General features: G+C 48.5%; 1 protein-coding gene across 11 annotated transcripts in view; it reads left to right on the forward strand.

Annotated features, from left to right (window-relative positions):
• The window catches only part of JADE2 (jade family PHD finger 2), a 1,406,581-nt gene that overhangs the window by 987,415 nt on the left and 392,761 nt on the right, over positions 1 to 26,405 (forward strand). The gene's annotated exons all lie outside the window — the stretch shown is intronic.

Below are 26,405 nucleotides of genomic sequence, written 5' to 3' on the forward strand. Positions count from 1 at the left end.
GCAGTTGCTCAGGATCTTCTACGGTGGGGTTGCAACAACAACATTCTCAAGGGAGAGTCGTTTTGGCAACCATGGCCAGAGATAACAGTAGTGACGGACGCCTCACTCATGGGGTGGGGAGCACACACCAACGATCGGACAATCAGCGGTCGTTGGTCTCCATCGGAGTCCAAACTACACATCAACCTGTTGGAGCCGAGGGCAATCAGACTAGCTCTGAAGGCCTTTCTGCCTTCTGTACAGGGAAAGAATGTCCTGATAATGACGGACAACACGGTGGCCTTGTACTACCTCAACAAAAGAGGAGGTCACTACCACGGTGCAGAGAGGCAATGCAGCTATGATTCTGGGCAATACAAGAAGGAATCTCTCTATCGGCAATTCACCTAGCCGAAGAGAAGAATACGGCGGTTGACGCTCTGAGCAGGCAGAGCACTGTCTCTCACGAGTGGGAGGTAGCTCAGGAAGTCCTTCTGGAGATCTTCGCCCTTTGCGGAACCCCTCAAGTGGATCTGTTCGCCACTGCGATCAACCGGAAGTGCGATCACTACTGATCAAGGGAATTTCCTCAAAGAGGAGCTCTGGGAGACGCATTCGTAGTGGAGTGGAAATTTCCACTACTGTACGCGTTTCCCCCAGTCCCCGTGATTCCTCAAGTAATCAGGAGGTTGAGAAAGTTCAGGAAAACCATGCTCCTAATTGCCCCGGATTGGGCCAGGAGAACGTGGTACCTGGACCTTCTAGACATGTCCATCTGCCCTCCAATACGGGTTCTGCAAAGAGAGGATCTTCTCTCACAAGAGGAAGGTCGGGTTCTCCATCCAGAGGTCAAGACACTCAACCTTCACGCATGGTTTCTGAGAGGTTGAGATACAAGGATTGGGATCTTCCGGATGAGGTAATGGAAATCTTGCTTTCGGCCAGAAGACCAGCAACAAAATCTTTGTACCGATGTCGCTGGAACAGGTTTAGTAACTGGTGCAAAGACAAGGATGTGGACCCTTTTCAGTGTGGCACCCCAATAGTGCTTTCTTTTCTGCTACATCTAGCTAATCTGGGGCTCCAGATAGGAACAATCAAAGGATACCTTGCTGCGCTGTCCATTTTCAAGCGCTCCTCGGAAGAGGTTTCATATTTCAAAATACCGCTAATAATTCAATTCTTAAAAGGGCTTACTAAAGTATACCCTCCAGTACCTTTTCATGTACCAACTTGGGATTTAAATTTAGTACTAAAATTCTTGACCTCCATACCTTTTGAGCCTCTGCATTCATGTCCATTGAGGCTTTTAACTTTAAAAACTGTCCTTCTTGTGGCCCTATCATCAGCCCGCAGGGTTAGCGAATTTCAGGCTCTCTCATGCAAACCACCATATACTATTTTTTATAAGGATAAGGTAGTCCTTAAAGTTAAACCTTCGATCTTGCCAAAAGTAGTCTCGGACTTCCATTTGTCACAAAAAATAGTACTACCAACTTTTTATCCTCCTCCTCATCTGGGCAAGAAAGAGGAGAGATTACACAGACTAGATCGCAAGAGGGCTCTTAGTTTTTACATCTCAAGGATGGCTAAATTGAGACAAGATGACCAACTATTTGTGGGTTATACTGGTCATAAATTAGGCTTATCTGTAACAAAACAGACCATTTCCCGCTGGATCATATTAGACATAGCTGAATGCCACAGATTAGCGGGAAAAGAACCACCAGATGGGCTTCATGCCCATTCTACAAGGGGAATGGCTACTTCTGCGGCTCTAAAGAGGGGAGTCCCGGCAGCAGACATTTGTGCAGCTGCAACCTGGAAAACAATGCATACTTTTGTTAAACATTATTGTTTGGATACTGCCTCCTCTAATGAGGGTTTATTTGCCAAGGCAGTTCTGCATTCTGTCCACGAAAACTGAAATTAGTACTCCCGCCTCCAAAATTGATACTGCTATGGGAGCCTATCACAAGATGAGGAATACGTGGGAGGACACAATCCATTCGAAGAACAAGTTACTTACCAACTGTAACGTTCTTTCGACTGGATGTTCCTCCCACGTATTCCTCATCGACCCTCCCATCCTACCCCACAGTACAGTTTTACGTTTCTTACACTTTCCTCTCACGAAGAATGTATCGGTCAGGGGGCACGCCTGGGTGTTCCTCCTATATATATTTCATCGAGAAAACAGAACTGAAGCAACGGGCGCGGCTCAAGCTATTTATACCATCGGTGACGTTGACACGGTACGGAGCCCGTCGAGGGACAATCGACACCACGACCTCGAGCACACCGCCCTGTATTTTTTTGCCGAGAATTTTTTTTTCCGAAGCAGCGAAGCTGGAGATAACGAATTATCACAAGATGGGGAATACGTGGGAGGAACATCCAGTCGATAGAACGTTACAGTTGGTAAGTAAATTGTTCTTCTTAGACACTAAAGTCTGGTTTTAAAAAATGCCATGACTGCGGATCGAAGATGTCAATTACGAATCCTCACTGCGTCTGCCTGTGGTGTCTGGGCTCCGGGCACTGTACCGACAAGTGTGGGTCCTGTCAGGCCATGACAGAGAAAGCTTTCAGGGAGCGTAGAGGTAAACTGGCGGTGGAGAGGTTGGCTTCGAAGTCTTCTTCAAAGCGGGAGAAAAAGTCTGGCGAGTCTAGAGACTTCTCCCTGCGCAAAATGTCAGAGGTTCCGATCGTGGCAATCTGTGTCGTCTTCCTCAAAGAAGGGAATAAGAAATGTTATAGCTCTCCCTCTTCATCATCGGATTCCTCTACCGAGGTAATCCGATGCCTGACAAAATCGGATTCCCCCGCGAAGTGGGATGCATTTCCGTCGGAGATGATGTGTATTTTTGAGAATGCGGCCTCGACCCACTCGAAAGAAACTCACAAGAGCCATGCCCTGGTCGCTGCCACAGACGACAAAGGGAAATCGAAAGCTACAACTTCGAAGACGAGCATGAAGCCGGCAATACGTCCAGAAAGTTCTCGACACGACGAAAAGTTGAGAGTGTCGACTCGGGAACCGAGTCCTCCTTTGGTATCACCAAAGAAGCATAAGGCATCGAAGACCTCGACGCCTTTGTCGACTCCATCCGAGTCAGACCTGTTGTTAGGCAGAAACCTGTGCAGTTCCCTTAGGGACCACTGCAAAAGATTTAAGACTACAGGTGTTGGCAGTAAACCCACTTGGTAGCAGTCTGCACCACCCAGATTTACCTGGTAGCTGTGGCTGAGCAGTCAGACTTCCCTCAAGAAGAGTTAGGCAGTATGCAAAGTATACACAATAGGCACTCAGATACAACAATACAAGCAAACACTGACCAGAGCTTTGGTATCAAAGTATATAATTATTTATTTAAAAATACACTGTTGAAAACACTCCAGCACTCTTATTGTAAAATATTCTAAACACAGTTACTATTATAATATATACACCCCTTTTTCCTTATCAGATAAGTCACTGTAAAACACCACTTATTTTCATACAGAGGTGAGCGCTTAAATAGATGGCACTACAATAAGTTTGTGAGAAAGGGAGGGAAAAAGACAGAATATGGAAAGGTACACCACTCTAAGATTCAGGAACACTGTTAGCAAGGCAGAAGAGCAAAAGTCCCTGGTGAGCCAAAGTCCAAAGGCTGGGCCCACACTTAGAGAGAGCAGAGCACAAACGCGCCCAAGATCACACAGTTACACTAGGCTTAGAAAGTCTTGCAGAGGGTTCAAAACGAGTTTAGAGAGGCTTAGGAAAGTTTAGCCAGGGTGTCCCAGGCTAACCCAGGTTCGAAAGCCGGGGGCTAAATCTACCCCGTACAGTCGGTAGCAAGGGAAGCCAGGCGGGACACGGTACCTTAAGTGGGAAAGATCCTCCAGCGGTGGCAGTTGTTCCTGGTAGTGGGTGCAAGTTGCGTCGAAATCCAGGGGAAGAGAAGATCTCGACTTGGAGGAAAGATGAAGGTCGTTGCACTACCAGGGCAGAAACCAGCCGCTGAGTTTTCCGGTTAAAGGTGGTACCTTTGTTTCGGGGTCGTGGTAAAACGTGGTATCCCGGTTGCCGGGGTGCTTGGCACAGGCAAGGCGGCCACGAGTTACGTCGGGAAGGCGAAAAGACGGTGAAACTGGTTATCCCCACCAGTCAAAGGAAGAAGACTCTCCGGCGGGAGATCTCCTCTGTCGTTGGGAAAAAGTGGTGAGACGGTCCAGCAGGGCTCCACCGGTAGTGGTGTCGTGGCAGGTCGGCTCAGCTTCTCCCTCGTCGGATTCTTAGGTCCTGTGGCGACTTCTCAAGTTCCAGTCCCCAAAGCCCTGCTTTTATGCAGCAAACCCCCATTCACTCAGCCTAGCTGTCACTCAAACATGCTGAGTGGTGAGCCGGCCGGCTCACCACTTGGGCCAATCAGGATGGAGTGCGACTTGAGTTGCCTAGGCAACTCAGTCCAGGGTGCCTAAATTCCCCTCCACCCCTCCTAAGTACCCCAGACAGTGTGGCACCACTTTAGAGGGCTTCTGTGGAGAAGCCCGCCAAAAAGTGGAACAAAGGGCTCGACTTGGGTTGGAGTCACAGAAGAGAACACAAACGCCATTTTAGAATCAAGTTTTGGCAAAAAATACCAACCGGAGAATTAATATTAATTAAATAAACCGGCGGTATGTTCGAGGCTACCGTAAATAATTAAATAAAGATAGTAGCCTAAAACAATGGGAAATCCCATAGGAAAATATTTGCGGTTGAATATAAAAAGTAGTATCCACTGCCACCAGCCAAAACTCCATCAGGGGGGACGGAGACGTGCCCCCTCGACTAACAGACCCTTGGGCAATCGAATTGCCCCAGCCAGTACGTCCACAATATGATGGTTTGTACTGGTTCTGTTCAGAATTTAAGACTAGTAAAGTCAATGGTGACTTTACATGCCCTGGGAGACAGTAGTCAGTCCCAGGGTATGGAGTCTATACTGGGGGGTCACTATGACACCCCTGTGTCACTGCACTGAGGGTGCTGTGTAACACATATCACAAAAACACATGAAGCCCTATGGAGTAAAAGACCCCATAGCCCATTAAACACTTCTAGATTCAAAGAAACACACTCAAATCATGTCCAAGAGTGAGGGTAAAAGAGTCTCACTCTTGACAGGAGAAAGAAATAAACCCCAAAAATCCAGCAAAGCTGCTGGGGGACTCGCTAGGTTAGGAAATTCAGCCTAAACAGAGAATTCTCCCTAACACCTATCAACGCTAAAGTCGAAGGCAGCGCAGAGTAAACCAGCGCCATTTTCAAAGCCGACTTTGACGCCGTTGATGGCCACATTGACTTTGTCGAAGCCTGTTGGCATACAGGATACGATTTACAAACCTGTCCCGAAGAAAGACTTTTTTAAGTCTGTGTCTTCATTCTATGAGGAGGAACAGCCCTCTGAAGAGGATTCCCCTGCTTTTGGGTTGCAATTTGGCACCCAGAATGTGCCAGAAGAGCTCATTTGTGAAGAGTTGAAAATGAGAAACCTCTATGAAAGTCTACAGTTAGCTAGTGGTCTTGACACCTCGCCTGAACTGGAATTTGGCAATCTTGACCCCCTCTGAGCATCAGAGTCATCCTATAGAAAGCTCATGACTAAGGTCATAGAGTATATGGGTTGGAGCAGAGCTTCTCCTACATATGAACAGGATGAAATTACTGATATCCTGGATCAGGGTCCTCAGAAGGACCCAATTTTGCCCTTCCACAAGGCCCTTCCGAGGAAAGTCACTGCAAATTGGGAAGCTCTGGAATCTGGACCTGCAGTTAATAGAAACTTTGCAAGGAAGTACAGGCCTTCCAGCAGCGATCCAGAATACCTAACCAAGCACACCACGCCTGAAAGCTTGGTAGTTCAGGCTGCCACATCAATCAGGCAATCGGCTTAACCCTCTATCTGCCCAGATAGGGATGACAAGAGGGTGGATACCTGGGCACGTAAGGTCTTCACGGCAGGCAGTATGGCCTTGAAATCTACCAATGTGACTTGTACTCTTTCCAGATTCACTTATACCCTGTGGGCCTGTGTTGCCATGGCGGCTGATCACATTTCAGAAGGCGAAGAAAGAGACGGCTTCCTGGCTATAGTTAAGGATGGTATGGAGGCAATGGAAGAATGTCCCCAGTCAGGTTTGGATAACGCTGACAGCATCAGCAGAACCATGGCTGCTAGCACTGTATTATGCAGATTTGCATGGTTGAGGAAGTCAGGGTTTGCACCGGACGTGCAGGCTAGACTACACTACATGCCCTTTGACGGTTTGAGGTTGTTCGGCAGCAAGGCGGATGCGAGTCTGAAGAAGCTGCAGACCTCCAAGGCGGCGGCTAAAACCCTTAGCGCCTCGATTCGGCCACCTCAACAACCGTTGACACCCCAACATCTAATACCAAACAAATTGTCACCACGTTTTTATGGTCCCTTCTCCATCATCTAGATCATCAATCCTGTGACCTTCCGACTATGGCTCCCCAAGTCCTGGAAGATAATCCATCCTGACTCCCACTCTTACTTGCTGAAACCTTATCATCCATCTACAAGAACCCAGATACGACCCGCTCTGGTCATCAATGACAACCAGCTTGAATACGAGGTGTCGAGGATATGCGATTCAAGATATCGAAGAGGACGTCTGCAATATCTAGTTGAGTGGAAGGGGAATCCCCCTAGCGACCGTACCTGGGAACCTAAAGACAATGTTCATGCCCCGGATTGGTTCATCGATTTCATCAGATTCATCTAGGCAAACCCGGAGGAGCTGGGCTTCGGAGGTGGCATACTCTCATGATTCTACGTGGCCGTCCATTTCTTTCAGCCTGGAGGATTCGGCCGCTGCACAAAGGAACAAGTTCGCTCTAGTCTATGGTCTTGTTGACAAAGCGCTGTTGAGACATGTGCTAAGTGCGTCTCAACGCTCGGTATGGTTTGCCGTGCTCAGCGCTTACTTGTGTTTTCCTTCCTTGCCTTCTTCTGATATTGACGCCCCTGGGTTGCGCTGCTGAACCTTCTGTGTTTTCGGCACGTTCCTGGAACGTCGACGCTATCTTTTTTCCACTTTCCTTACTGCCTCTCTCCTGAACTGTTGCTTGCGGATTCTCTCTTGAGCCGCTAGACTAGTGCATTTCTTCTATCTATCTTGCGGCGGCGGTTGCCCTCCGTCTGTTTTGATACTTGCACTACTTACTTCCTGGATTCCTGTTACGATCACTCCTGGATCTCCTCCCCTGGAATTGTTGAGGCGTGGAGCTCACGGATACATCTTTGGTCTGCCTTGCTGGGGCAGTTGTCCTCTATGCTAGCCTGGTTGGTCTTGAGCCAGCAGGGTGGCGTCAGGGGAGGCTCGCCCTTATCGCCACGAACCCTGGTCTACCAAAAAGAAAGATAAAACTTCTGCGAAGAAGAAAACTACAAAAACCAAACAGGTGAGAAAGAAATCGAATTCCTCAGATTCTGACAGCACCTGTGTTATACTTTGAAATACTTGGAAAGAAAGTGAACATTGTAGGAAGACCTGGTGAAAGAAACACATCAGGAAGTGAGCCCTGTTTGGAGAAAGATATCTGGATACCAGAAAAATCCATAAAGCATATGAAAGACAAAGACATACTGAAAGATACCTTGCAGGAGAGTACACCAGGAAATCTAAGGAATCAATTATTCCTGCCAGGGGAGTATACCAGGAAATCTTTCTTGGAACAGTTGTGTGAAAGAGACACTTTGTCATCTGTGAAGCAGTTGTGAAAAACAGACACGTTGCCATCCTTTAAAGTAGAAGAGACTTTTTGCTATCCTCCAAAGAGCGTTATGTGAAAAATACATTTCTATTATTTTTCAGGAATCATATTTGGGAAAAGACACCTCAACTACTCTTAAAGACTCAGACTGTAAGAAGGACAGTTTCTTTATCCAACTTGAAACAATCCGTGGGAAGGGAGCCCCTCCTGGATTCAAGAATTATTTGTTGAATTTTTATACTTGATTTATGTGCACTTTTTATTAAGTAAAAATCAGAAACATTTACCTTGAACCTTTAATTGTTTATTTAAGTGTTTAAGTGTGAGGGTCAGATATGTTTTGGACACAAGGACTGTTTCCATAATTTCGATGACAAGACACAGACTGGACTGAACTTTAGCTTTAGTTTCCTAGTTAGGGAAACTCTCTTTAGGATAGGGACAGAAACACTTTTAATTTAATAAAACATTTCTAATGTTGGAAATATTACTACTTTGTGTCTGCCTCTCATTTCTGACTCTTCACAAAGCCCAGTAAGGATAGAATTACAGCTTAGCTATGTATCACAAAGATCTTACTCTCTACTGCAGTACACCATGTAATATGCGATGAATTATGTAAAAATATTTCTGTTTATATGAAATTAGTTTAGAGAATTATTGTTAAACAGAAAAATGTTTGATTGTGGTTTTAATTTTCTTAGTTGTTACAACTGTGAACCCATGAAGTATACAGGAATGGCTCAAAGGATACAAACTATTGTAAAATGTGGGGTTTTTTTTGTTTACATAACAGTACATAATTTACTGTTGCAGAAGCTGTAATCGCGCCTTTAAATTAGAATTTTTTTTTAATAATCACTTCAAATGCACTTTGTCAATTAAAAATGGTTGCTTGCTCAAGTATGGTCTGCCATGGTGTTGCTGCTATGACACAGAATGATGTTCCTTTCAAAACGCTGTTGCGTTTGTAAGCGTTGGATTTTGTTAATAATTAAATCTTTATGTTTGAAATAGTACTTGACCGCTCCATAGCTGGCAAGGTGGATTGTGGGACTGCCTGTCCCCATCATGGGACATTCTTTGGGCTTGTCAAATAATCTATTAGTGAAACAAAGGTTCATCAAGTTACAAGAAGCCAGGAATTTCAATTAACAATATTAAGAGTCCCAGGAAATTCATGAGAAATCGTCCCTCAGGTTATTAGCTCAAAGGTGGCGCAACTACACAAAGGGCAGAATTCTGTGTTTGATTATGTTTGATTTGGGTGAAAACGAGTGTTCAAAGTAACATAACTTCTTTTTATCCCCTACATAACATAGTACTTTGATCTAACCTATCCAAGAGGAGGTGGCAGAGAGTGGCACAAACTGTAGCTATCCAGCCCTGTTAACTAGAAATCCTCCCTTACCACTCTCTCCCCCAAAGACCAGGAAGTGGAGGGAAGGTCTGTAGTAATGAAATAAAGCATTGTCTGGGAGTTCAGTCAAGAACTGGAATGGAGTTTGTGCCGAAAGTGGAGGATAAGAACAGACCCTTATCCCTAGAGAAATACCAACAGGGCTGAACAATCCCAGGGCTAAGATGCCATTGAAAGGGGGTCGTGGGACAAAGGGAATGAGACATTTGAGATGAGGAAGGAAGGAAAAACATAACATGACAGTACTGGTTTGGTGCACCATGAAGCAAATGGTGGAGTGGCATATGTGGGCTAGGGTTGGTAATGCAAGTATCTAGGGCCTGGTTATGAGAACCAATCTGGGGAAGTGTGTGTGGATGTCACACCTTGCTCCTTCCAGGCGTAGAGGCAGCACAAACGCAGCTAAAACGCCTCCCTCCCCGTTAGGTCGCAGTACCTGGAGATAGACAGCACAGGAAACCTTGACCCTTCGGGGAAAGAGGGTTAGGGTCCGTTGGTTGGATAGGTAAGGAAGTTAGGAACACCAGGAAAAAGGTTTAGGTAGAGGTTCTGGATGGGAAGGGGGATGTCAGGGTTACATGCTCCTCGGCTCCTGTTCCATGAAACTCCGCCCATGCACTCCTGCTCTCATCTCTCACTCTTTTACTGAATGCTTGAGTTCACCTCGGGCTTTTGTACTGGAGCCCCTAACCAGGACATCACAAGTAACACATTGACTGCAGATTACCCCACATTACAACATGCGGAATTCCAAAACTGCATTACTTCATGCAGCATCTGTAGCAATTGCCCAACTGCCCTCCCAAACCTGCATTCACTTCATGCAGCACCAAATAGGTCTTGCCCAAAGCAATAAGGTACTTAGCTTCGATTTCAGCATGAGTTTTCTGGCCTTTTCGTGTTGGTTGGCCACGTACTTCTCCCCGATTTCCTGTCTCTCTGCAAGAGCAAAACTAGAGTCAATATCTGTGCGCGCTGTACGCGTGGTTGGTTAGTGGGTTCAGAATACCCTGCACGGCGAGAAGCGCCGGTCCGGAGTCATGCGACTTTACTGTTAATCAAAATAAACATGCGGGCGTTGTTAGTTCGAGTCTCATGCGTGATTAGGGACGTTTTTAACTTCTAGCGTTCCCTGCAGGAGTTTTGCGCTCCGGCTCGCGGTGGGCTGGTGGGCCTCTGCGCCGCTTCTACTGCGTGACCCGCCTCGGGTATGAAATGCAAGGTAAGGCTTGTACTTATCTCTGCCTTTGTACGCGGGGCCTGGGGTTTGCAGGCATCGGGCGGAATCGCCCCGCGTAAGCTTGCCTCCGGAGCTCGTGAGAACACGTCTTTCCAGGACGCCGGTCAGTATTGCGAGCGGCTCCCCACGGGCGCGGCTCGCGCATGCGCGCTGGTGCGGGTGCGGTCAGGGGCGTGGCAGTCTTCCTCCGAGCAGGCCCCAGCGGCGAGCGGCCTGCTGGGAAATGAAGTTCTCGGGCTGTTCTCCATCCCTGGACCACGGTCCTACAGAAAGGGTGGAGAACACGCCTGGAGTACTTGGTGGGGCGCAGTCTGGTTGCTTGCCCGCCCCCCAGGTTTACCACAAGGGCATTTACCCCCAGACCAACCCCAGCCCTGACAGTGGAGGTAGGCAGCAGACCATATGTTGAAAATGAGTTGGACTGGACATTAGTAATAGTCATAAATGAAGTCTAGTTGCAAGCAAGAGATCCTTGCACTAGTCGCAAACAAGAAAGGAATTGTTAGAAAGAAGATCAACAAAACTAAAAGGAACATCCCCAATAGCAGAAAGGTTGAATAAGTAGTAGAACAGTGACCACACCATTCCTCCCCACACCCCGCTTGACTAGTAAGACAGTCCCCAAACACAAGGCTCATGGAATAAAAGTACTGCAGACATTCTCCATAACGCAAGGTAGACCTGACAAAACTGGCCATGCAAAACCAACAGAGTAAAGCGAGACAGTCCAAAATTTAATATTCGAAATATACTACTATGTGGCTGTTCATTGCATTGTCCAATCCACCCAACATTCAGGAATTCAGGAGCTATGGAACGTGAAGGACGGCTATTGAAAGGGCAAAAGATATGGTAAGATATGCACCAAGGACAATGAGAGCTGAGAACATGATGAGTGGAAAGATAGGGCCAACTCCACTACCAAAGACTTGCCCCGGCAGGGGGACAAGTTGCCCATGCACATTGCCAGCTACAACATCCTTGACCAGTAAAGATTTTCATCGTCATGAGTGCTTTTCGAATATAGGTAGTGTAATGGTGCAGAAGTAGGAGGCCGACAAACAGTTGGCATGCTTTTGGTTCTAGACTTTTATCTAAACCAAATGAAAAGGAAAACCATACCTGTCCCCTAGAGGTGTTTCCCTGCCTAAAACAAATTAAGGATTCTGTCAGGAGGTCCACTCAAAAGCAACTACTCCACTGTCATGTCTGAAACCTATTTCCTACCTTTACACTCTAAATCAACTAAGGAAAAGGGGGTGATCTTCTTGATTCAGAAAAATGGTTCCCTTCTTTGGGACAACCCTCCACACTTAAATTGTAAGAAAGAAGCTTTTCTCACAATGTTCACAAACACCAAGGGGGATAACTCCCTTCCCCTGATCTTTATTAGGTTTTTCACAGTGTTCATAAACTGTGGCAAGGGTAATACTTTCCTTCCCTTTGATTTCGCTCTTGGATTCACATTCAACCTAACTCCCTTCTATGTTGGGTACTATGACTATGAAGATCAATTAAAAATGCACTGAGTTGTTGTTATGGGTGTGGGTCACAGACTCAAACTTTTATCTCCTCTATGTACAGTCCACCTGATGTACTCTCCTGCCAGGTACTGTGACTGAGGAACGATGAGGATGCTTCAGTGGCTGCAGGTCCCAGAATTGCATGCAGAGTCCACCTGGTATACTCGCCTGCCAGGTACTGTGACTATGAGGAACAATGTGAATGCTTTTATGTGCGCGGGTCCCAGACTCTCACATCTTTTCTTCTATTTCAGGTTCCCAGACCCTATATTCATGGTATTGTTGGTTTTCGCAGTCTCTTAACCACTTGGGTAGAGCCCCGGAGCCTTCCCCACCACCTGCGTACCTTCTCTCTTGGACCGCGTTGGACTTTGGCCCTCCTGACTGCCTGCGGTTTGCGGTGGGGCTTTTGTGTGCTTCTTGTGGTATGTGGCGACTCCGCAGCACCAATCTTCTTCCCCGTAGTAGTTCTGCTACCCAGGATCGTCGGTCGTCTGGGGCCTGCTTCAACCGGCCCGCCATCCCCTCCTCTCACCAGGGACCATCTCTGGAGCTTTCGGCTTCCTCATTGGTGTCCTGGACTTCTCTCTCGCACACACAGAACTGGTCCTTGTGGTTCCTCCAGTGAGGTCCCTCTTTGCCATGTCCTTCCCATTTTATCTCACTAAAAGAATTAGCAATATCAGATTGCCTAGACCACTCACTTTGGTTCTGCTGGCATTCCTTAATACTCTGCACTTCTTCATCGTCTCATCACAGTTTTAAAGGGACAAGTCTCCCAGGAGTCAACAGAGCTCTTTCTCGTCCTGGTATTGTAACAGGAGACTCTACCTGGGTAGTCCTTACTCTTCCTCGTCCCAGTACTAAACGTACCAGTCTCTCTAGAGTCAACTGAGCTCTTTTTAATCTTGGTATTGTGGAGGGGAAGTCTACTTGGGTAGTCCCTTACTCTTTCTCGTCTCAGTACTTCCTATACTGGAGGTCTGAGAAAAAATACATAGCAACAGTAGGCATGGTACTGGTGTGGGCTGGTAAGGAAGGTGGGCTAGGGTAAGGTGGGCTATGGGGATACCATGTTCTCCCCAGGTTGTCACCAATCCCATAGTGGGGCTTCCCTCCCCATGTGATCCACCTGCTGAGTATCACCCCTTGGGGGACTACCTGGTAGCAGCCTCACCTCCCTGGCTTCATGGGAAGGGTCTCCTCCTAGGGGAGAAGTGACGATATCTGGGGATTCATCACAGTACTTAATGCCAAGTACTCGGCCAATCATGTTACTAGTGCAATGTAGGCACAACACAAGCAAGAGGCACACTGAAGTGCCCGGCACCAGATCTAAATCCACACTAGACCCCTAAATGTGTAAGGTCCATTTAATTGACAAACCTAATACTGTGTGTGTTTTGATCGACAATGTGATATAATAAGATTTGTTTAACCAGTTTTTTTTAAGGTTCTTTTTATTAATTTTCAACAAATTCCATAACCACCTCTTGCCCCCATCCTCTTACTCCCAATCTTCTCTTCCCTCCCTCTGCTCAACACCCTCCCTCACCCAGGCCATACTAATCCCTTGTCCTGTAGAGGCCGTGATTTGCTCTTGCTGTCTAGTATATGTCCAACAATTTCAGGCGCTGCGGACACCATTGGGCTCGAAAGTCTTCCTTTAAAAAGGACAGAACCTCCCCCCAGTCTCTGGCAAAGTGAGTCAGGTTATTGTTCATTGCATATGTTGCCCGAATGCCACGAAGTCCCAAACCTTATGAATCCAATCTTGGAAAGTGGGAATGGCCACTCCCTTCCAACACTGTGCCACGAGCAGCATCGCAGCTAGGGTTAGCATAGTCTTAGCCTTCCTTCGACCCCTGCTTTCTCCCTTCAAGTTACCTTTGTCCAATCCCAGTAGCACCTCCTCCGGTGTCACCCTGGCCCTTTTCCCGAAAACTTGAGCCTGGGCTTCCAGTACTTCCACCCAGAATTGCTCTATTTTGGAGCACTTCCACCAGATATGGAACCACGTGCCCTCCCCGCCACAACCCCTTCAACACCCCCATCAGCACCCAGGGTAAATCTTGTGGAGACAGGCCGGAGTGTAGTGCCATCTATAGAGCAGCTTGTACCAACATTCCCGTAGTTGGGTAGCCTTGAACACCTCAGTTATCAGCCCCCACAGTCTCTCCCAGTTCTCCCTGGTTGATTCCCTACTTTTTTTTCCCCTCATCCCATATAGGGCTAGGCGGGCCTGTGTGTTGCTGCATCTAAGATTTTATATAGACTAAATCATACCTTTTGACCCATCGTGTGTTAGAAGGAACCTTCAAAAGGGGTCAATTGGCAAGTAGCCGCTTCCTTGACCTCTCTGTCTTGTAGCCAGTAGCGCATCTGGAAATGCTGGAGCCGCTCGTTTTCTCCCACCCTGAGGCACTGTTTACAATCGGTAAAGGGTATAATAGTTGGGCCATAAAACGGATCCCGCAGTTTGTGCCAAAGGCCCCCTCCCTTCATTGGGTAAACACCCGCGGTTTTATTCCCGGTAAAAAATGTGGGCTTTGAGATATAGGAGTCAAAGGGGTAAGGAAAGTCGTGATGCCATATTTCTACGCCAGTTTATCCCACATGTCCACCACCAGCCTTGTGATGACACTGGTACATGTGCTTCAGCCTGTCACTCCGTGGCAGCCACAGGACCTCCCCCCAAATTATGCCTCTCCACTGCTCGGTCCATTGCCACCAACTGTTTCCCCTTCTGCCCCAAGAACCACTCCAAATTCATCCGCAATTGGATGCCTCATAGTCCAGTCGGAAGCTTTGGAGAGCGCCTTCCATCCTCGGGGACATCAGAAGCGAGCAGTGAAGCCTCGGTTTCTTGCCTTCCTGTCAACATAAGTTTCAGTAACTCTGATTTGGTTAGAGTAGTCTTAAGGCCAGAGGCCGCCCCAAACTCATCAGAACTGCCCTACATGCCCTTATGGATTCTTCCGGCCGCAAGATCAACAGGAGCATATCGTCTGTGGGTTACACCGCACTGGTGTAACAGGGGCCCCTGCGGTGGGTAGGGCCCCGCTAGCACATGTCCTAGGAGGGACCCCACTTGGAGAAAAAAAAATGAAAAAAATATTTGTTCACATTTTTTAAAAATGTTTCTTTTTGAATTCACTCTGCATTCATAAAGAAATTATTTCTGTAACAGAAATAATTTCTTCATGAAGGCAGAGTGACTACAGAAAGAAACTTTCTTTTTGAAGTACGAGGGCTCCCCTCGCCCCATGACATGGAAGACACCAGGATGGAGGCCTCCATGTCTTGGGGTGGGGGAGCCCTACGACTTAAAACATTATTTCCGTTATGGTTCGGTCCTTAACGGAAAAAATTTCTTTATGAAGTCAGAGTGGCTTCAAAAAGAAACAATGGGTCTCATTACTGGTCTGGCAGTAACCGTGCCGGTGATACCGGCAGGTTGGTGTCGGGCCTGACTTCCCGGTGACACCGGGGATTACAACCCGGCCGTCCGGGAAGTCAGGCGCTGGTAAATTGTAATTCCCCATTCCCATAGAGTCCCATGGGACTCTATGGGAATGGGGACCACGGAAGCACTGGTACCATTATTAACGGTGCCAGTGCTTCCGTGACGGTCTGCCTACCAGGCACAGCAACTCTGGCAGGCAGACCTGTAATATGCTGGTCCAGAAACAACAGTGCCAGTAAGCTTACCGGCACCGTTGTTTCCAGACCGGCATAGTTGTAATGAGGCCCAATATCTTTTTGAAGTAATAGGGCTCCCCTCAACCCCATGACGTGTGTGTGTGTGAGTGTATGGTGAAAGGGTGAACATTTAAATGTATAGGTGGCTGCCTGTGTGAGTGTATGGTGAAAGTGTGCACACTTAAATGTATGGGTGGCTGGGTGTGCATGTGTGTATATAGTGAATGGTGTGTGTGCTTGTGTTCAGGGGCGCAACAAAACCTACATTTCGCGGGGGGCTATTCCTTCAAATGTTGGCAGAGGCGCTAGCTTCACGGGCGGTGGACGAGGGGCAAACTTATTTGTGTGGGGCATCTAACTTCTTTACGCATTTTAATGAGACTATTCCAGTGCAGTTTCAATGTTACAAGCAGTTAACTCTCTCCCTTAAGTCTAAAAGCACCCACTTATGGACTGCTGTGAGAATGAGCGGTCTCCTGTTCCCTCTCTACCCTTCCAATCACTCCCCTGGCATTCAAGTACTAAACATACATCACGATTGAAATTGCTTGAAAAAGTGGCATTTCAATGCAGGTACTAACAGGGAAATGCTTTACGTTAGTAATTTCTGGGCCCTTGTTAACATATGTGTCCTGTTCTGTCCGGTTACTGCTCTGAAGGTCAGCCAGGTTGAGTCAACATAGCCCAAAATGTCAGGGGGGAGTGCTGAAGCCCAGTCAACTCAATGGGGTTACACCACCACCTGCGCTTAATGACTACTTATTGATAATCGTCATTACTCTTAGCCCTATTCTTCCTTGTCCCTGTACTTGTCTATGAGGCAGTACTTGTGTATGAGGCACTCTGCCTCATACACAAGTACTGGGATGAGGTAGAGGTACATGGAGGTAATGCCTGATTTAGCTACCTGTAATCTTCATTGATCCTATTCCCACGCTTCCTCATCCTGTTACTTACCTATGAGGCAAGGAGCCTCATATGTAAGCTCTGGGACAAGGAAGAGGCACGAGAAGGTAATTCTGGGCCTCTGAGCTGATTCTGGAGGTTGGGGTAGGAGGTGGCAGGGAGGAGGAATGTGTGGGGGGGGGCGGGATTGTGCCATAAATCATAATGGTTGTGCATGTCCAGGCTAAGCAGGCATGATATGTGGTACTAGTGGCTATAGAGGCATTTTGGTGCAGCCAGTCTAGTTATTCCTCAATTTGGTATGACTTTTTTTTAACTGCGCATTTCTGATAAAGCAGTCCTGCTAAGTGTAATTACCTGGCTAGACTGGCATTTGGGTTCTGCCAGTCTAGCCGTTTCTTGCTGCAGCATTGTATAGTTTTCTGGGCATCTGTAATAAAATGATATGATATAAGTCATTTATAACATGCCTATACACAAGGGATTCTAGGTGCCACAAGACAAGTGAGGGAAGATAGAGGGAGGACAAGACAAACAATCTTACTAGACCTTGTGTTGTTCAGATTGTGCAAGTGCGAGAACAAGAAATGCAAGGGGAAAAGGAAGGGGGGAAGTGCAAGGAAGAGGGGTGGGGAAAACAGGGCAGTAGTGCTCTAAGTGCAGCCAGGGCAGCGCGGCTCTGGGTAGTGCAAGGAGAACAAGGGAATGTAGGGTTACAGTTACAGCCCCTAAGTGCGTTGTAGGCCCAGAGGCAGTGCAAGGGTGACTGATCAAGAAACTGAGACTTTGAATGTAGCCAAGCAACCAGTCCATACAGCAAACAGGTAGGTCAGCAGAGGAGGGAGAGATAGAAAGCAGAGGAGAAGAGTAACGTTTTGGGCTGCTTCCAGAAATTCATGTGTTCCGCACAAGTTTGAGAGGGGTATGGAGGCCATTCCTCAGGGAGGCACCTGCAGAGGAGAGAGATCTACCACCCCGACTAGCTGCCTTTAAAAGTGTCTAACCCTTAGAGAGTTGGAGGTTGCTGGGGGAAGGGCTCGAGAAGGAAGGTATTTTTGGAAGAAAGCGTTGGATGTAGTGTGGGCCCTGACCCCAGATAGCCGTGTGGACAATGCAAAGGGTCTTGAACTTGATCCTTGCAGCCACCGGGACCCAGTGGAGAGATTTCAAGGCTGGAGAGATATGATCCCAGGGCTTGAGGCCAAGGATAAGTCTTGCAGTCCTTTTCTGGATTAGTTGCAGAGGGCAGAGAGTAGTTGAAGCTTAAACTGTGAATGTGCTTTCATAGTTTCTATGTGAAGGCAGATTGCGAAAGAGGTTGTTGCAGTAGTTCAGCATAGAGAGAAACAGGGCTCTGGAGACAGTGAGCTTCTGGGGGAAAGTGAGAAAGGGAAGAGTCCCTTTGAGGGGGAGCAGCTGGTAGTGGGACTTCTTGGCGACGGCCGAGATGTGAGGAGAGAAAGAGAGAGTGGAGTCGAATATGACAGCAAGGTTTTTTGCCTCTTCAGGAATGAGCAAAAGAGGAGAGGAGCCTGAAGGAAAGCTGAGTGTCATATACATAACACAAAGTTAGAAAAGGTAGAGTTTAGGTGGGCCTAAGGGGTCAAGTAGAGGTTGAAAATCCAGGTGAGAGGATTGAGCCCAGGGGAACGCCACAGGTAGAGAGAGAGAGGTGGTGGAGAGAAAGGGACCAAGTTAGACCTGGGAGGGGCAGTCCAAGAGGAAGGAGGTCAGCCACTCCAGGGCCTAATCCATGATGCCCAGCTTCTCACGTAGTCGATTGATCAGGATTGCGTGGTTGACTGTGTCTAAAGTAGAGGAAAGATCAAAGAGGACTAGGACAGAAGGAATGCTGGAATCAAGGTTATAGAGCAGCACGTCATGGGTGTTCAGGAGAGCAGTTTATGTGCCTCTGTCAGCTCTGAAGTCAGACTGATGGTCATGGAGACAATCAACAGATTCAGTGTGGAGAGTAAGCTGGGAGATGGCCAGCTTTTCCTAGAGTTTGCCCAGGAAAGGGTTGATGGAGATTGGGTGATAGTTTGCCGGACAGGTAGGATTGGCAGACAGCTTCTTGAGGAGTGGGTGCACAAGGGAGTGCTTGAGGGGAGAGGGGAACATTCCAGTGGCGAAAGAGTGATTACAGAAATAGGCCAAGGCTGGAGCGAGGGTGTCAATATGGTCCTTGGTGGTTCTGGAGGAGCACCTGTTTGGACGACACTTTCATAGATCGGACTTGTCTACAAACCTTGTCAGATGTTCTCAGAGAGAAAGATGAGAAAGGAGAAGGAGAGGTAGAGATGGCCAAAGGGGGGCCGAGAGAGGGAGAGGAAGAGGAGATAGAGGACAGGATGTCCTGAGTTTTAGCGGAGAAGAGAAGCCAGAGCCATACAAAAGGCCCCTGGAAGAAAACAGGAGAGGTAGTGACCGCAACAGGATTCACTAGTTCCTTGCAGATTTTAAAGAGTTTGGCCGTGTTGTTAGAGGCAGCAGAGACCCAGGCTTGAATGTGGATGAGTGTTATTGCTTCAACTGGCATTTTGGTGCAACCAGTCTAGGTATGTCTAAATGTGGCCTGGCATACTTTATTGTAATGTTATTACGTGTCTACACTGGTCTACATTGTGCAGCCAGTGCAACATGTTTTCAATGTGGAATGGCATGTTTAATAGCCAAGCATTAATGTTCCTGTGCACTGTTAGTGACTTGCATGTATTGGATTGGTGCTACCCTACAAAACAATTGCAAACACTCTGGCTTTTTAGGGAATTTTTCTCAGAAAGTGTGCTGTATATTGCAATAAAACACATACTTCTCCAGCATTGGATCTTTCATGGATTCACATGCTTAGAATATTCCCCGTCGTCAGGATGGGAATCCTCGGTAAGTTATATAGACATTTTCCATAGGAAAAATTCCGACACTATTGTGACCTATCTATGTCGTTTTGGGCCGCGCACGCCGGCGCCACTAGGACGTAGGGGTATATATAGCTCCGCCCCCGCGGCTCCCTCAGATGTCAACCGTCTTCCAAAGTGGTGGGATTACCTCACGTATCTACTATTTGGTTAGGTTGTTCTTTCTACTTCTGCAACTGTTTGTTCTTCTCAAGAGAATGTCTGGAAAGGCGTTGTTTCGTCCGTGTGCTACGTGCGCAATGACGGAGCGGGTGCGTACCCGGCATCGGAGGTGGGCTCCACGGCCTCAAAAAGTAAGTCGGAACCCCCGACGAAGAAGGCACGTGCTGCCGAAAAACGAACCTCGGAGTCGGCCGAAAAACGACCCTCGGAGAAACATTCGGAGAAACATTCGAAGGCCTCCTCCTCTTCACACAGGACGCCGTCTTCTTCCTCCTCATCTAAAAAGGAGAGAAAAGAACCATCTAAATCCTCCTCAGGAGACCGTCATAAGTCTACCTTGAGTCGAGAGGCCGCGGCCAGCAAGTCGGCCCCAAAAGCGGCGGGAACACCTCAAGGCCCTGCACCACTGGCTTCGCCGACGACCCGCTCGTCGACGCCTGCGTCATCGGCGGCTCCTCCCACATGTCAGACTGTGGCGGTAGGAAACATATCATCGACGGTGGTCCCGTCGATGGGATGGCAACCAGAGGTTTTCGATCCCGTCCCGCCGGAGGCCCTGGTTCAACCAGAGGCGACTTTCTCCATCTCGTCGGCTGACGAGGAACGCGACACGGTCGCGCGCCCAACCGATCTGGGGCTGCAGCCGACCAGCGCGATGTCGCTCTTGGGTGTGGGTTCCATCCCTACAACCTTGTCATTTCTGAACCCCCAGGTGGTTCTGTCCTTGGAGGTGCTAAATACGCTACAGAAGCTATTACAGCGTTTGGACACACAAATACCCCAGCCTAGGGCCCCAACACGGATACAGTCTACGCCATTCGTCGACGAGCCGGGCCCAGCTCCTCGCTCGGCGACCAGGATTACGGCCGTTTCCCACGCGCCGGAAGATTGCCCTATCCTGTAAGAAGAAGGAGAACTACAGGACTCTGACCGTGAAGGATCAGGTTCAGACATCTCACTATCCCCCTCAAGGGACCCAACTTGGGACTCTGAAGCGGATATGGAAGCTACGGGAAGCCCGGCACAGCCATCGCCACCTGACGACGTGGGTGCATTCCATGCCATGATGAGTAAGGCGTGTTCGGAGTTTGGCCTAATCCCTGAAGAGGAGAAAAAGGATGGTTTTCTTTTTGATCATATGGGCAAGAGAAGGAAATCCATATTCGCCATCCCGATTTTGGATCATGTCTGGCAATAGGGCCTGAAGACCATGCGGCACCCGTTCTCTGAACCGGCAGTGAAAGGTCGTTTGGAGAAGAAGTTCAAGGCTTCGGGAATCGACTCCCAAGTGCCTGACGTCTCAACCTTCGCCGGAGTTGGTGGTATCGGTGGCGGCGGCTAGAAAGGCCAGGTCTCAACATAAATGCACGACCCCTCCAGACAACGAGTCCAGGAGACAGGACGCTTTCGGCAAGAAGGTGCTGTCCGTCGGCGCGACTACAGTTAAAGCAGCCAACTCCTTGGCGATTATGTCTAGGTATGACAGGGAAATGTGGCACCGACTGGCTCCTATCTTGAAGCATTTGCCCGAGGAACATAGAAAGTCTGCCATTTTGCTAGTGCGGGAAGGAGAGGAGGCCTCCAACCATGCTATAAACATTGCCGTCGACCTAGCCTAGTCCGGTTTTAAGCAAATCAATAATGGCGTAGTTCTACGTAGACAAGCCTGGCTCAAGTGCACTACGTTCAGACCGGAGGTGCAATATAAAGTCTTGGATATGCCGTGTGAAGGGGAGCAACTGTTTGGTGAAAAAGTTGATGAGGCCTTGAAGGGCATGAAAGAGAATACTGACACGGCGCGGTCACTCGGAGCCCTCCAGAGTGGTAGGAATTTTCGTTCCTTTCGTCCTTTCAGAGGGGCCTCTGGTAACTCCTGGTTTGGGTCATCTAGAGACCGAGGTTTCAGCAGACCCTCCTACTCGTCCCAAGGCTACAGGCGTGCGGCCCAATCCTCTCGTAGAGGCAGAGATTACCAAACATCCAGACGGCGGGGTGCCTACCCTTCGTCGACGAAAGATAAACAAACCAAGAACCAACAATGACATGTTTCAGGATGTCCTGGGGAGCCGAGTGTCTCGTCGCATCGACGAATGGGAGCGCATAACAACAGACCGATGGGTTTTGGACACGATTCATCTGGGCTATGCTGCAGAAAGGGGCTATAGAACTGGTCCCGGTGGCAGAAAAAGGACCGGGAGTGTACTCCCGGTACTTTGTCGTCAAGAAACCAAATGAAAAATGGCGTCCCATTCTGGATCTACGAGCGCTCAACAAACTGCTCAGGAATTTAAAATTCAAAATGCTGACGCTTCAGGAGGTGATCCGATCGATACAACCCAGAGATTATTTGTCGTCGCTAGACCTTCAGGACGCATACTTCCATATCCCGATGCGTCGACGGCACAAAAGATTTCTGCGGTTCGTCGTCGGACGAACCCACTATCAGTTCAAGGTCCTCCCGTTCGGTCTAAAATCGTCTCCCAGGACGTTCACCAAATGTCTGGCTCCAATAGCAGCCTGGTTAAGAAAGGAAGATCACCATGTGTATCCTTATTTGGACGATTGGCTAGTGAGGGGACTGTCTCCGGAAAGGGCACAAGAAAGCCTAGATGCCACCCTGTCCCTCCTGCAACGTTTGGGCTTCGCAGTGAACTTCGACAAGTCCTCGTTAAAGCCTTCAAGGACATTGGTCTTTTTGGGGGCAGAGTTCCACACACAGTCGATTCACCGACTGCAACAAAAGGCATCGGAACGGGAGGTCGACACCAGAGTGTCAGTATGAAGGTACATGTCGTCCTGCATACCCTTGATAGACAACTGTCGCCTCTTCATGAGGCCTCTTCAGGAATTCTTGGCGGATCGATGGGCACAAAGTCGAGGACGCTGGTCAGACAAGTTGACCATCAACGGCCAGCTCGTGCAGGCGCTTCAATGGTGGAGAATCTCCATACACCTAACGAAGGGAATGCCCTTACTGGAGCCTGCGTTCCAGAAGACAGTGGCTACAGATGCTTCTCTAACTGGGTGGGGAGCTCATCTGGACTCCTTACAGGTTCAGGGTCGTTGGCCATCGGAAGAGTCCTCCCTCCACATCAACCTGCTAGAGTTGAGGGCGGTGCGTTGGGCCATAAAATCCTTTCTGCCACAGATAAAGGGCTCAGTGGTGAGAATCATGACAGACAACACGACAACAATGTTCTATCTACGAAAGCAGGGAGGAACTCGCTCCAGGAGCCTGTCGACGGAAGCCCAGGAGATCTGGCATTGGGCCCTACAACACGACATACATCTGTTGGCGTTCCACTTACCAGGAGTAAAAAATGTGCAAGCAGATGCTTTCAGCAGGGAGATGAATTGTCTACACGAATGGGAATTGAACGATCAGCAACTGCACCGTGTCTTCGCGGAATGGGGTCATCCGGCCCTCGATCTCTTCGCGACGAGAGACAACAAGAAATGCTCCCAATACGTGAGCAGGTGGCCACAACAAGACTCGCTAGGGGATGCGTTCTCCTTCCCGTGGACGGGCAAGTTTCTGTATGCCTTCCCCCCATTCCCTCTCATCCGTCGGACCCTGCAATGGATCCACAGATATCAGTGTCGGGTGATCCTGGTGGCCCCGTATTGGGCCAGACAAGTGTGGTTCTCCGATCTACTTCACCTCTCAGCGGCAGAACCAATGAGGTTCCAGAAGATCCCCAACCTTCTGTCTCAGGAGAAAGGGACCGTTTGGCATCACGACCCGGACAACCTCAGTCTGACGGCCTGGCTCGTGATTTCGCCGAGTTTGACACGTTAGCGATTCCAGCAGATTGTCGTCGTATTTTGCAAGCTGCAAGGGCACCTTCCACGAACACTTCATACACATACAAATGGAAAAGGTTCTGCATATGGTGCGCAGGTCAAACAGGTCTGGTCCCGCGGGCGATCACACCGGAACAACTCCTACCATACTTGTTGCTCCTGGCAAATAACGGTTTATCTGTTTCATCCATAAAGGTGCATCTAGCTGCCATCTCGAGATTTACTCGGAAGAGACATTCCACTCCACTGTTCAGTGACCGCCTAGTTAAACACTTCCTTAAAGGATTGTTTCGAACCTTTCCTCCCAAGAAGAAGTTTCCTCCGATCTGGAGTCTTAACCTGGTCCTGGCAGCCCTGATGAAACCCTCTTTTGAACCAATGTCATCGACATCATAAAAATTTTTGTCTTGGAAATTGGCTTTCCTGGTGGCCATTACTTCTGCTTGTCGCCTGTCGGAAATACAAGCTCTAGTGATCGACCCTCCGTATTTGAGGTTTTTCAGTAATAAAGTTGTGCTGGCCACTAACCCGCATTTCATACCTAAAGTACCTTCCATGTTCCATAAACACGCTGCTATAGTGTTGCCTACATTCTTTCCAGCACCGTCTTCAGTGGCAGAGAAGACTCTCCATACATTGGACGTGAAAAGAGCTTTAAAATTTTATATCCATCGCACTCAAAGCTTCAGAGACACGAGGCAACTCTTCGTAGCTTATGGTCCTGCGGCTTGGGGTGATCGATTTCGAAACAAGGACTATCCAGATGGGTGTCTTCGGCCATTTCTTATTGTCATTCCAAGGCCGAAAAGCCGCTAGAAAGACGTCCAAGGGCCCATTCGACGAGATCTACATCGTCGTCGACGGCTTTGTGGTCCGGAATTCCGCTGGGGGATATCTGCCAGGCAGCTTCCTGGTCGGTACCACACACGTTTACCCGACATTACTGTCTCACACAGCAACATGCTCAGTATACACAGATGGGGCGGGCAGTACTACGTCACCTGTTCCAATAAGGTAAGCCCCAAGTGGGGTTGCATCCTTCGGCAACTATGCTTTAAAGTGTCGTGTCTTTTACAGTTAACATGCTATAATGTAATGTGTTGCCATAGTAAGTGGGCACTGTGATTGTTGTGATGTTGGTTTGCATACACGCCTCCAATGTTGGGGGATACTGCTATACAATCTATTCTAAGCATGTGAATCCATGAAAGATCCAATGCTGGAGAAGGGAATAGTTTCTTACCTGTAACTCCATTTCTCCAACATTGGTATCTTTCATGGATTCACATGCGCCCGCCAGCCTCCCCTGAGCATGCAAACCAGAGATCCCCCCATACTACTTTGGGGGCTGAAATCTGAGGGAGCCGCGGCGGCGGAGCTATATATACCCCTACATCCTAGTGGCGCCGACGTGCGCGGCCCAAAACGACGTAGATAGGACACAATAGTGTCGGAATTTTTCCTATGGAAAATATCTATATAATTTACCGAGGATTCCCAGCCTGACGACGGGGAATATTCTAAGCATGTGAATCCATGAAAGATACCAATGCTGGAGAAATGGAGTTACAGGTAAGAAACTATTCCCTTATATCTTACAGTGTGCAGCATACCCCTTCAGCAGCACGTTCGTGCGTATTATGCAAGCGTGATAATCTAGGCCGGCCCAGAGTGTGGCATGACCCGTGGTTTGTTGCCGAGTTAGGGGATGGGGGGGCCCTCAGCATGGCTCACAGTGGGGCCCCCACATTTTGTGTAACGCCTCTGTAATACACCGAAGTGTATCCTGTGCACTTCTCCTGCTTCCCTTATGGCTTGCAGCAATGGCTCCAAATATATTGCATAAAGCAGGGGCGAAAGAGGGCACCCCTGTTTAGTCATTCTGTTAAGCTGGATCCTACGAGACAAGGACCCATTCACCAGTAGACCCCTCAATTGTATGATGTAATTGGCCTTCGCCATTCGTAGGAAATCCTCTCCCAGATCCATCTTCCCCATCACTTTGAACAAGAAGGGACACTGCACGCGGTTGAAAGCCTTTTCGGCATCAAGGGATAGAATGACCGCTGGAGTAGAGGTCTTGTGAGCTTTCTCCACTAGGTGCGCCACTCACCTAATATTATCGAATGTCTGCTGCCCTTGTGCAAACCCTGAATGATCTGAGTGGATTAGGGTTGGTAGTAGGCTGTCTAGCCTACTGGCCAAGATTGTGGTGTATATTCTACCATCCACATTTATTAACGCTATTTGTCTGAACAATGTACACTTCGTGAGGTCCTTGTTGGGCTTAGGGAGAAGGGTGATTTTTGCCTCCTCCATGGACGCCGAGATTTTCCCTGAATCTCAAAAGTGGTTAAAAAGGCTGGTGAGGTGAGGAACCTTTGATCTGGTGGAGTTTTATAATAATATGCCGGGAAGCAGTCCGGCCCGTGACTTTACTGGTGGGGGGGAGGGGGTGCTGCTATGACCCTATGGACATCCTCTTCAGTGATCCTCTGTCGTAATGCCTCCTGTGCATCTGCCCCCAGTTAGGGACGGGTAACCATGTCCAGAAAATCCTCCTGCGACTGAGTCAATGGGTTCTGGGAAGAATACAAGCCCTCATAATGCTGGCGAAACACTCCTAAATTTCCTCTGTGCGTGAATGACGTAGGCCCTGTTCATCTATTATCGCTGTGATGATGTTATTGCCAGTGGCTTTCCCTTATCAGCCGTGCCAGAAGCGTGTCGTCCTTATTGGCTTTTGCATACAACCGCTGGCGGGCAAAGAAAAGCATCCTCTCCACCTTCTTAGTTCGCAGGATAGCTAGCTGGCCCACCGCCTGTCAGTATTCCCTCATCCCCTCGGAGGGGGAGTCTACCTCCCGCTTCCTGCTTGTTTCCACCTCGGCCTCCAGATGCATCTTGAGCAGCCTCATTTGTCTATACCTCTGCGCCTTTAAGGCAATGAAATCCCACCTGATTGTGGCTTTAAGAGCATCCT

This window comes from Ambystoma mexicanum, chromosome 3p (assembly GCF_040938575.1).
Source record: "Ambystoma mexicanum isolate Mex_15411 chromosome 3p, UKY_AmexF1_1, whole genome shotgun sequence".
NCBI classification, from domain to species: Eukaryota; Metazoa; Chordata; class Amphibia; order Caudata; family Ambystomatidae; genus Ambystoma; species Ambystoma mexicanum.